Raw genomic sequence first — 13,183 nt, 5'->3', positions numbered from 1 at the left:
TGCGTCCGTTGACGGCGGCCTGGCATTCTTAGCTATACACGTGTCCTGTGGCACACGACAACACGTTCTACAATGACTGTCGGCTGAGAAATCACGGTACGAAGGGGGCCATTCGCCAACGCCGTGTCCCATTTATCGTTCGCTACGTGCGCAGCACAGCGGCGCATTTCACATCATGAGCATACCTCAGTGACGTCAGTCTACCCTGCAATTGGCATAAAGTTCTGACCACTCCTTCTTGGTGTTGCATTTGCTCTGTCAGTCAGTGTATATAGGCAATACAATAGAAAGCGCGCCAAGCCCATCAGCTGATCGATTGAAGCAATTTAAGTAAATGTTACGAGTTGTACTTGTGAATGTAATACATAAGGATTGGAAGCATTCCTTCGATAACTGTGGCTGTTGAAAGATAGACATTTATTTTTTAGTATAGGTATATTGCATGCTTCTTCTCTAAATTCATCACATCAGGATTTACGTAAACAGATATTTTTAGATAATGAGACCTCATAGTTCTTCATGTGATGAATAATGTAAATACAAGGGACATAATATTTCTCGTAGAATGTATTCATTGGATCGTTAACATACAGCACATTTTTATGGAAATATAATATGTTGCGAGTTTAGATAGAGTGTGTAAAAGTTCTCAATTACCACAATGCTAAGAAAACGTGCGTAGCACGACAAAAATAGAACTATAGAAGTAACTATACACTAATATTTTCATTTCCTCCGAATGAAGACAGGATGCATTCATGGAAGAAGAAAATCCCAGCGCAAATGTAACTGTTACGAAGAATACAAGCCTATGTTTCGCTCATTTTCCCGAGCTGATGGATAGCTCTGCTCTTGACTTTCTTCTTGTTATATAGATTTATAGCAGTGCATTTTACTGTTGATAAAAAAGCATAAAAGTAAACAAGCGAACCTACATATGTGTTATTTTGTGGATTAGGTAATGTTCAGAACACGCTGCCTTCTCCCCAAGAAATGAATGTGAAGTAAAAGCAAACCCCAGGCTAAAGATGTAACTAAATACAGTTTATAGAAAGCCTTCTATTAAATTATTTTTGGCTACATTATACGTACATGTTTTAATTTTTTAATTGATCTAATATAGTAGATAACATTTAGATGTTAGAAGAAATGCAAGTTAATTCCTCGGCAATTTTCTTGAATGTGGAAAGCCATTAACAGAACTTGCTGGTCGGTGCATTAACATGGGCTATTCCTAAACAACTACAAAAAGAATTATGCAAATGTTTGTGTGGAAGCAAGGGTCTCAAAAAAAGGTCATTTAAGGATAAGCCCAAAGTTTCAAGGAAAAAATACACGAGATATGCCATATGTATGACCATCTAGAGGCATGGAGTATATTATTATCGTTGTTGTTGTTGTTGTTGTTGTTGTTGTTGTTGTTATAGTTATTACTATTATTATTATTATTATTATTTTATCATCATCATATTGTACGTTCGTTGTCTACACATTATTATTAATTCAAAATAATTATTTCTTGGTTACATTGACGAGTAAAACAATCGTTATGCTTTGACCGCGTCGATCACAATTTAATACATTGACCTTACGATATATGAAATGATTATAGGTGTTAATGATCACACTTGTTATATGAATGCAACATTTATGAATATTACGCAACTACAAGGCACAGACGTCTCATATTCTTGCAATGCGCGGGTCGGACGGAGGAAACAATTCGCCTCTTTGCGTGACGTCATCGGAGCTATAGTACGACCTGTACATCACAAAGACAGGGCTACCACTAATTTGTGACCTTTTGAGAAGAAATAATGTAGTTACTTCCTTGCCAGAATATTTTGGCAATGTTATTTGAATATTGTTTCTGATGCCGCTGGGGTTAATAAATAATGATTTGTACTATATTGTACCACCAGGAGGGAAGAGGTGCCCCTGTTTAGAGTAAGCATACTCTAGTGTTGGAGCTAGTGCTAAATTATGCCGTTAATTGAGCTCTGCTGAACAAGATCTGGTCAGAACATGACAATCCCCGTTATTGCCCTCAGCAACACCCACATTCCGCTGCTCTCCTTATGTCATTTTTGTTTAATATGCCAGCCTGCAATTTTTATCTTTATTATGTTCCTGCTTCGCCTGCGGTCACAGGACTAGCAATAAGCCCGTTATACAGAGCTACGTCAGTCGCGAAATCCAGTCCACATTCTTAAACCGTTGCGCTGGTCGGCCCTGACACAAGACAACATGGATGAAGTTCATTTCAAGAAAGCAGACCAACAGTTAGATTTATTACGCATTTGGATGGATAAAAAGACAAACAAGTAAAATAAACATTTCACATAGCCTAAATACATGGTGTGATATACATAACAAAGTTTTTACAAAAGGACGTATTATGTTCCCACCCTTGAAACGCCACACTTGCTGACTCCGAGTCTCATCAGCAGAACTTCTATACGCTACATGGATTGTTGCGACCTACCTATTTGCCATTGTCTTGAGAAAGGACTAATCTATCTCAATGATACAAACCTAAAAGTGAGCTGTACATTCCTTCATTTTCATTATTAATAGAGCCTGCCACAACAAATGCTTCTTATAAACAAAACAAAGTATATTATAAGTTTTCAGAGCGAATAATAATAACTATAATAAGGTCATAGCACACCCGCAACTACGTGACCGAGTCCCTAATTGAAGGTCATCTGACAACAAAAGAGACATTGGCTGGATGTGAGATTCCGTTGTGTGTGTGGATTACAATGTGTATCTGCAATTCGAAGAAGACGACTGTGAACACTTATTGTGCAATTAAGTGGTTGTGCGCGGACAAATGGAAGAGCTGCACTAGGCAGGCAATGAGAGTCGTTCCTGTCTTGAAAAAAGTGATTGCCGTATTCGTCTCCGTAGACATGTGGGTGCGACGAAAAAAATCACAGGATTTCTATACGGACTGAAACGCACGCGTTAACGTCTTGTCCGAACTTGAGAAATGTTAGAACCATAGACTTTATTCTTTAGTCCTAATGACTCAGATGGCGCGTCTAGCGCAGCGACCTTCCGATGTTGCCTGTGTTCGCTCATACGCTCTGTGTAGGGCCTGACCAGTTTGTTTCTTAATAGCCAGTTCCTCCTTTATGTGTTTCTGCGCTTGTTGGTGTTGATGTTTTATATCTCCTATTTATAGGAACTATCAATTCAATACAACATATAGATCTTTTTGATGACGTTTTCCAAACATTTTCGGAAGTATAGTGTGTAACCTGTTTTCGTAATGAAAGAGTTTCCTCAGACATTTAATTTAAGCCCCCATTCGTTTCTCAATGTTTTTTCAACATTCGATGTTACAGCGCTTCGAATTTTTGGATTAACGATTTTCGTACTTAACTTCGTAATGATGATACATCTTCAAATACTAACGCGGAGGACAAGATTTTGTTTTATAAAATTTTGAAACTATTAGTACGTAGTATATAGTATTCCGGTGCTTCGATAGGATCCAGTGAAAACGAAGTGCGTTATAAGGGTTTGACATTACTCCTGTTTATGTAACGCTGCTGGAGTCGATGTGAGGAGACGGATGGGTGCATGTTTTAAAATGATGTTAACACGTCAAAAACTTATTATGTGCGTTTATGGTATGAGGGATAATAAACGATACATTCGAATCACCTCCAGTATTCATTCAGGTTAGAAATATGAGTGCCTCATAAATGCGTTACGTCATCAATCCTGTTCGCCGACCATATGCAGACAATTTGAGGGAATCAGTATTCCATCAGGTTAACGCGTTCGCATGTCACGAGGCCAACACATCGTGTTCTGCACGGCATACTGCTTCTACCCTGGCCTGCTAGGTCTCCGGACCTTAGCCCCCTCGGGCACCTGTAAGAGAGTCTTGTCCTGGCAATGACTGTCGTCGACCTACGCCAAGCTGTGCAGTGAGCGTGTGGTACTCTACGTTAGACAGACATACAGAATTTTTACAAGAGGTTGCCAGCCAGATTAGCTGCTTGTGTGGCCGTTCCATGTGGTTACGTTCATTATTAAGGTGTGTGTCTTCTGTTTTGTTTCTACATCCTGTATTAAACGTTCTGAATCTCCCAGGGGCGCCATATTTTGATTGTTTCTACAAATCATCACATTCTTCGTGTGTACCGACTTTGGTGTTCTTCAACACATTTCCACCACTGTACACTGTAAAAACTCTCAAAACATAGGTTTCAATTTTCTTAAAATAATGCCAACAAGTAAACTGGCTCATTAATAGTAATCAGCCGGGCTGAGTGGCTCAGACGGTTGAGGCGCTGGCGTTCTGATCCCAACTTGGCGGGTTCGATCCTGGCTCAGTCCGGTGGTATTTGAAGGTGCTCAAATACGTCAGCCTCGTGTCGGTATATTTACTGGCACGTAAAAGAACTCCTGCGGGACTAAATTCCGGCACCTCGGCGTCTCCGAAAACCGTAAGAGTAGTTAGTGAGACGTAAAGCAAATAATATTATTAATTAATAGTAATCACGTACAGCAAAGACGGCAAAAGTGTTGGCCTTCTGAGCCCAAGTTGGCGAGCTTGATGCCGGCTCAGTCTGGTGTTTTTAAAGGTGCTCAAATACGCCAGCATCGTGTCGGTAGATTTAATCGTACGCGTGCAAATGTCAGCACCTTGGTGTCTCTGAAGACAGTAAAAATGTGACTAGTGGGACATGAAACTAAAAACATTACCAGTAGGCCTACACATTAACAGGTCGCGTCAGTAGTACTTACGCGTTAGAAGACCATGCGAGTGGTTTCGTAGCGTGAATTATTTAGATCACCATATTTTTTTTCCAAAGAAACCCCTTGGGTGACTAGACTATTTAGCCATCGGTGGGTAAGTTTCTGGAAGCACTGTTTGAAGCAATATTTTTGCGACCTCCCGTAATACATTTTGTGTTTCTGCTCTTTACTCATTTCCTGATGCAAAATTGCGCACCTTCCATAATTTATTTTTTCATCCTTGGAACGAAGTAAGTCACAGGGGTCCATAGTCATCATAAAGTGACAAATTCATATTTAAAACAGCGCTGATGATTCTCAATACAATAGAAAACAAATAAGAGTCCGGATCACCACAGAATCTAAATTCCATCACCAGTTAAGCTGATTTCAAGGTACATTTAAAATGTTAAAATTTAAAAGCTGTCCACAGAAAAATGCGCCATTCAATATAAATTTCATTGGCAGCCAGTTCGTTTTAATCTAGAAAGAAAGAAAGAAAGAAAGAAAGAAAGAAAGAAAGAAAGAATTTTTCCCTATCACCATAAGAACATGGATTATTCTGTTTAAATTAAAATGTTATGGAATTCAAAAACCGGTTATAAATGATGTTTAATTTGTGCTGTCCCAAACTCTATTTGTTTGCTATTGTAAAGTTACAGTCGGGTAAATAATGCTGAGTATTGAAGCACAGTAATTCTATGATTGGCGAGAAACTCTGGAAACATGTGAAGATAGCAACGTAAATTGGGACCTCAAGAGCATATTTTAAACCGACTTTCAGAGGCAAAAGATCTAGAGGAAATCCTCGTGATATCTGAGAGAAAGAAACTTGCAAGACATAGGAAAGCGACGTGGAAATTAGCATCAGATAAAGGATCAGCAGCTCATACCGGAAGAGTCTCGTATCCTCAACATTGTGCGATACAACCACATTTCGAAGGTCTGAAATTAGCATGTTTCACGGTGCCATCTGTATAACAGATGGTGTTTATTGCATGATCTTTTTTTCAACTTCATCAAGGGTGTTTCAAAAAGTATAGCTTTCGCGTATAAGTTAAAAAATATTGAAGAAAAGATACAGCCTTGCCTTCCGTCGTTTTGTATATTGATCTCTTCAGTAACGTGGTCTCGAATTTGACGTAATCTGTCTGGTTCACAGCTTTTTAATGATGACAGCATCTCTTAATTTATCTGAAACTGAATAAAGTCACAAGTTTTGGAGACTGTCGAATTTTCATGAGCGCTGTTCAAATATTCCAAACGCCCTCAAAGGACTGATCCCATATTGACTTAATAAAATATATGAAGCCTGATAAGCCAAGGCCACTGTGAGGAGAGGGGAGACAAACTATGTTCCCCACGGGGGACTGTAAATTACTATCGTTAAGGAATTTGGCAAAGAGTAAAAACAAGCTCGAAATTTATGAAGCAGCTTTCATCGAGTTCATAGACCCAAGTGCGAAAGAAGAACCCGAGTAAACAAGTATGGGTTGCTGCTCCCTTGTACACCAGAACCTGTATTACGACCACACGGGTCGGGTTTGACTTACAAAATAAACATGTACATCACCCACACGAGCGACCATTCTTCACAAGGCTGCGGGCAGAAGACAGCCGCCTAATTGATTCGCACTTGTAATGAATCAGAAATACTACTCTCCATCATGTTGATTTGCTCAGGGCGTTCACATACTGACTCCTAGTTCGTGATTTAAGTTAGGTGATTGTATAATACAATTTAGTTCAAAGTACCTCTGGTTCGATCACTGGTCGTTAACATTATGAACACATGTTTTGCTTTTCTAGCTTTTATGCGCGTTAAAAATCCGAATACCAGATTTAACATTTGAGCGAGATAAAAATGTAAAAAGGTTATTTTTAAAAACTTGGCGCACGATAGAGTTGAGTCACGTATACATATACGTAGGGCAAGAGTTCGTGCGTCCGCCAATAAGAACAATTCTCAAAATTATTCGAGATAATGACAAGAAATCGATGCACTTCTCGAACGTTTGGATCCAGGTGGCCAATTTACTGTACTTTGAGAGTGCGTGGTGAAAAAACGTTTCAACCGATTTACGCAAATATGATAAACTATAAAAATATAAAATAATTATAAAATATAAATACCGCATAAATACAAATATAAGTAAATATAAGATAACTAAAACCGGGCGAGTTGGCCGTGCGGATAGGGACGTGCAGCTGTGAGCTTGCATTCGAGAGACAGCATTTGCCTGGTGTGAAAACGGGAAACCACGGAAAACCATCTTCAGGGCTGCTGACAGTGGGGTTCGAACCCACTATCTCCCGAATACTGGATACTGGCCGCACTTAAGCGACTGCAGCTATCGAGCTCGGTAAATATGATATTAGTACACGAATACGCTTGAGTCGAGTAATAAAAGTAGGAAGGAACATGAATATTTTACCAAGAGAGATGTTCGACATATTTCCAATTTCTTTGAAGTAATTTCAGAAAATATAGGTAAACAACGAATAGGGAATCTACCACCCGGTCGACAGCCCTAAAACTACACGTAGCCTAAGATCGACTTGAGAGCACTAATCGAATAAAAACTTCGCCACGGGAGGGATTTGAACACGGACCTCCCAGTTAGCAGGTACACTACGGTGTGTTTGTGTTTGGTATCAATTTCTCGGCGTGACTCTCAAGCCCGTCTAAGCCCCCTGCAGATTTAGCAACACCGCCTCACAAAGCCTATTTGAATTCGCCCGCGAAGCGATCTGATTCGCTAACTTCAGCAGCTGATAAAATGACCACGGCGCGAGATATCGAATTATTATTTTTTACAAATTATTTATCAGTATGACCAACCCTTTAACGCTCATATAGCCGGCTCACGTTGTTTCAGACCACCCTGTATACAGACTATTCAAAGTATTATAGCACTGTTACGCTAAAATAAGAGTGAGACGAAGTTACAAAAGTCAGTGCGAAAATTTAAAAATGTCGAGGCAGATGGCGAATTTATTCAAGTGGAATTTCAGGAACCGGTAATTAGAAGAAATAGGAACCGGTAACGAAAAGCCTCCATGGCTCAGGCAGCAGCGCGCCGGCCTCTCACCGCCGGATACCGTGGTTCAAATCCCGGTCACTCCATACGAGATTTGTGCTGGACAAAGCGGAGGCAGGACAGATTTTTCTCCGGGTACTGCGGTTTACCCTGTTATCTTTCATTCCAGCAACACTCACCATTAGCATTTCATTTCATCCGTCAGTCATTGATCATTGCCCCAGAAGAGTGCCACAGGCTTCGGTAGCCGGCACAATTCCTATCCTCGCCGCTAGATGGGGGCTTCATTCATCCAATTCTGACCTGGTCGATTTTTCAGGAACTGGTAACAATTTATGTATTGCATAAATATGTATTAAAACCGGAATAAAATAATATTGGAATACTGAAATTACACACAGTTGATTGAAACTTATATTTAATTGAATTCTTTCCATTCACACGAAGTATTCGCGTTAAAAAAAACTTAGGGCTGTACTCCGACTCACCCTACCCCATTTATCCTTAAAAACACTGCGGTCTGTATATGTGGACTACTCGAGTACCGCGAGTTATCAACAAATTACATGGAAGACTTATAGGGCGCTTAGCAAATTTCTCACTATTTGTTTTGCTTGTTGTTGTTCATGATGATGCTTGTTATTTAAAGGAACCTAACATCTAGGTCATCGGCCACTATTTGTTTTACGTCACACCAACACAGACAGGTCTTATGGCCACAACGGGTTTGAAAAGGGCTAGGCTAGGACTGGAAAGGAAGCCTTAATTAAAGTACAGCTCCCGCATTTTCCAGGTGTAAAAGTGGGAAACTTCGGAAAACCATCTTCATGGTTGCCGGCAGTGAGATTCGAACCCACCATCTCCCAAATGCAGGCTGACAGCTAACCACTCACTCAGTTCTGAAATGTTCGCTAAAAGTAAACTTCTATTAATGTTGTGCTACTTATACTCCATGTCATTGCCGCAGGCAGTGAGCTGGTTAATTAGCGCATCTAAATCTGTCAAGACAATGTTTATTGCACTCAGATGTGGACCAGATCGACACATAACCTAAACTGGCGTCAGTGAGGCCTACTACACACAGAGAATAACAAAATCAGAATCTTGAATATAGTTTATTTATTGTATTACTTCATAAAAATTATGTTGTTGTCTATATTTATATTCCATTTAGGGACTTAAACATCGTATTTAGTCCTATATACTTTTCACGTAAGTGATAACTGGTATTACGTCCCACTAAATACTTTTAAGGTTTTAGGAGAAGCCGCTGCCGGAATGTTGTCCCACACGAATTCTTTTACGTGCCTGTAATGACATGAGGTTGGCGTATTTGAGCCAGGATCGAACCCACCAATTTGTACTCAGAAAGCCAGTGCTTTTTCTGTCTGAGCTATCAATCAGCCGTTCGCTCACATCAGAAGACTGAAAACTGACGACTGAAGCAAAAGCGCTGAGTTTTCTCGTAAATAAAAAGCAAAGCAAAGTCACCTCCGTACAGGCCATGAAGACCCTTGGAGGAGTGGAAGGTAAAGGCTTCCACCATTGTTAACCTCGGCACGTGATGGGGTTGAGTGGTTAGTTCTACGCCCGGCCGCCTTTGCCCCCAGGAATTAACCTGGTACTCATTTTTGGTGTAGGCTGAGTGAACCTCAGGGCCATATGCACGTCCGGAAGTGGAAATCTCGTTTCTTAAATTTTACGACTTCCTGACGGTGATTCGAACCCACGTCCTTCCGGGCGAACCGAGCACGGCTTTACCGCCTCGGCCAGGCAGCCCCTTTTCTCGTAAATAGCGCACAGATTAATGTCGTTGCAAAAACTGGACCTGACCCACGCTGTTGAATGAATTACTTGGGCTCTATAACTTCGACTCAAAATGAAAAAAAATGAAATAACGAGATATTGGCGCTGGTTTAGAGACGAAAAAAAGAATAATTCTGCTTTAATGCCCATATGTCTAAGTGAGCAAGTCTCATGAAGTGTCAAGTTGACTATATACAAAATAGTCCTCCGAACAGACAAACGGAGGTGAGGCAGGTGAGGCATGCGAGTCACGGGTATTAAGTAAAGAGGATGAGGAAAGGCTAATAACTTCAGAAAGGAAAGTTCTGAGAAAAATATTAATGTCGAATGAAACAGGGATTGAATTGTATATGAGGGCATACTAGGAGCAATAATTGATGAGTAGGTACGATAGAAAAAGCACGTCGTCTGGGACAAGTCTCTTGGATGGATACCAGTACGGAGCCGAAGAAGGTTTTGGAGGGTCATTCAGGTGGCAAGAGACATAAGGGAAGACAAAACCGCCACAGATTTAGCATCTTCATCCGACAATATGACATTTCATGAAGATGTGTCCTCTGCTATGGAGAAAGTATCATAAATAGACTGAATGGCAAAAGTAATCTAATAAAAATGACTAAATATGCAATCTATGAAGCAGATGATACAATAGAAAATCAATCCCAACACGCAATGATCACTAAAATATTAATTTAAAATGTTACCTAAATAGTTATGCCGCCTCTGTGGTGTAGTGGTTAGCGTGATTAGCTGCCACCCCCGGAGGTCCGGGTTCGATTCCCGGCTCTGCCACGAAATTTGAAAAGTGGTACGAGGGCTGGAACGGGGTCCACTCAGCCTCGGGAGGTCAAATGAGTAGAGGTGGGTTCGATTCCCACCTCAGCCATCCTGGAAGTGGTTTTCCGTGGTTTCCCACTTCACCTCCAGGCGAATGCCGGGATGGTACCTAACTTAAGGCCACGGCCGCTTCCTTCCCTCATCCTTGCCTATCCCTTCCAATCTTCCCATCCCCCTACAAGGCCCCTGTTCACCATAGCAGGTGAGGCCGCCTGGGCGAGGTACTGGTCATACTCCCCAGTTGTATCCCACGACCAAGAGTCTGAAGCTCCAGGACACTGCCCTTGAGGCGGTAGAGGTGGGATCCCTCGCTGAGTCCGAGGGAAAAACCGAACCTGGAGGGTAAACAGATGATGATGATGATGATGATAACCTAAATAGTTCAATAATAATAATAATGATAATGGCCTCAGCTACCGTGTGCAGACATTTCAATTTGATGCCATCTGGCTGTCTGCTCGTCAATTTCGACGTTCTGTTTTACTCTGGGCCTACTAGATGGCAGACCGAGTAAACCAAAATTATCTTGGGCGTCTGTGGCTGAGACTGAATTAATTTTGTCGGGTAAACATCCCAAATGTGTCATCAGAGACACTCTACCACTAATCCACAGAGGCAGTTATAATAATAATAAGAAGAAGAAGAAGAAGAAGAAGAAGAAGAAGAATTTGCTTGATTTTGACGCAAACATGTCTCCAAGGAAAGTAATTTCTCAAAACTTGAAGAGTTAAAATACAGCTGTTTGAATATTGATTTCTTGATAGACGAAGTAGTTTTGCAACTGTCGCTTGGCACAGGCGAGAACAAAATATAACTCCCGCTGAAGTTTCATTCCCATTTAGGGCTGTAACAGTCTGGAAGCTGCTGAGGTATGAGTGGTGCTGAGTAATAAGTAGGGCTCGGAAGCTGAAAAAGACCTACAAATATCCGGAAAGAGGACCTAAAACTGCTATCCCAATACATTCATAATTTTAGTTGTAATTACATATTTAATGAAGGAATATAATGTTTAAAAATGCAAAATTCTGGTGGTATGCAACAGACAGTGCAAAAATATATGAAATACTTCTTCTTTCAGACTTTATATATTATTTGATTAACACAATTTAAAGAAAGGCACTCCGTGTTTGTTAAAGAAAAATACTTTCAGAATTTAGAATGGAGTATTTTTTTCGACCTAGTATGAATTTGGCAAACCCGCAATGGTCATCCTGGAGAACGAAATTGAAATTGGAATTCGGAAACCTTACCTCAGTTGGCTTTGCAGTATATCACAATAGTCATCTCCAGGTTGTTAGATGTAAAGGATCGTCTGTTTTTAGACAGCACTTCCCTCCATATCAACGGATGTTGAGGGTTCATACTTGAAGCAAGTGAGATCTTCCTCTTCAAGAACACTCACGTAAAAATTTTCTCCTTTCAATATTTCACTTATTTTGCACACAATTTCACACCCCTGGTTTTTGAAGCACTAGTTTCATTTTTTCATTTCATTCCATTTCATTTTCATTTCTATTTCTCTCTTTTCAGTTATGATTCAAATATATGTATTTATTATAGAAAACCCGTGAGATCTCCGGAGTTAAGCAACATTGGGCGTGGTCAAGATTTGGATGGGTTGCCACGCGCTGTTGGTAAAGGGTAAGGGAATGGAGAAGCGGAAAGGAACTGGCCACCCTACCGTCCGTAAACTCCGGCTCAGGCACACCTCTGCGGAGGTTCGGACCTGCCTTTGGGCAGAATACACCCTTACCTTACTGTACCTTATTGTAGAAAATATGTTTGAGAGGTGATGGACGAACTAATGGTGATTCGAACTGAGAATGGGCGGTAACAATGTAGTCGAGAGAAGAAGAATTTGAAAAAAAAAAAAAGATCCGTTAAGACCTAAAAAGGGTCCGCCTCTGTTGTGTAGCGGTTAGTGTGATTAGCTGCCACCCCCAGAGGCCCAGGTTCGATTCCCGGCTCTGCCACAAAATTTAAAGAGTGGTACGACGACTGGAATGGGGTCCTCTCAAGCTCGGGAGGTTAACTGAATAGAGGTGGGTTCGACTCCCACCTCAGCCATCCTGGAAGTGGTTTTCCGTTGTTTCCCACTTCTCCTCCAGGCAAATGCCGGGATGGTACCTAACTTAAGGCCACGGCTTGTCTATCCTTTCCAATCTTCCCACCCCCCCCCCCGCAAGGCCCCTGTTCAGCATAGCAGGTAAGGTCGCCTGGGCGAGGTACTGGTCATCCTCCCCAGTTGTATCCCCCGACCCAAAGTCTCACCCTCCAGCACACTGCCCTTGATGCGGTAGAGGTGGGATCCCTCGCTGAGTCCGAGGGAAAAACCAACCCTGGAGGGTAAACAGACTAAGAAGACCTAAAGAGGCATTAAAAAGGACTAATAAACCAAAAACGCCGAAAAAGGCAAGAAAAGGACCAATAGAGTCCACTATTTACTGGCCTACAATGACCCAGAATGAACATATTATATTATATTGGGCCTCATCTTCTGACACTCGAGAAAAAAAAAATTCTTTCCTCAACTTCCGATCCCTAGTAATGACATTTAGAGCTCGACTACTGCGTCTGAATGCTGTGGAAGTGGAAGTTGATATTCATAGAGTTAGCGGTGCTGCAATTGTACTCTCTGACTATGTCAGGAAATCAATGGCGAACTACCTCGCACTTGATCTTGTTCAGTAAGCGCCACCATCGGTTTTTGCTGTTTCCGGATAGCTGCATGATTTTTGGTG

This window comes from Anabrus simplex, chromosome 4 (assembly GCF_040414725.1).
Source record: "Anabrus simplex isolate iqAnaSimp1 chromosome 4, ASM4041472v1, whole genome shotgun sequence".
Taxonomy (NCBI): Eukaryota; Metazoa; Arthropoda; class Insecta; order Orthoptera; family Tettigoniidae; genus Anabrus; species Anabrus simplex.
This window is presented reverse-complemented; position numbering follows the sequence as displayed.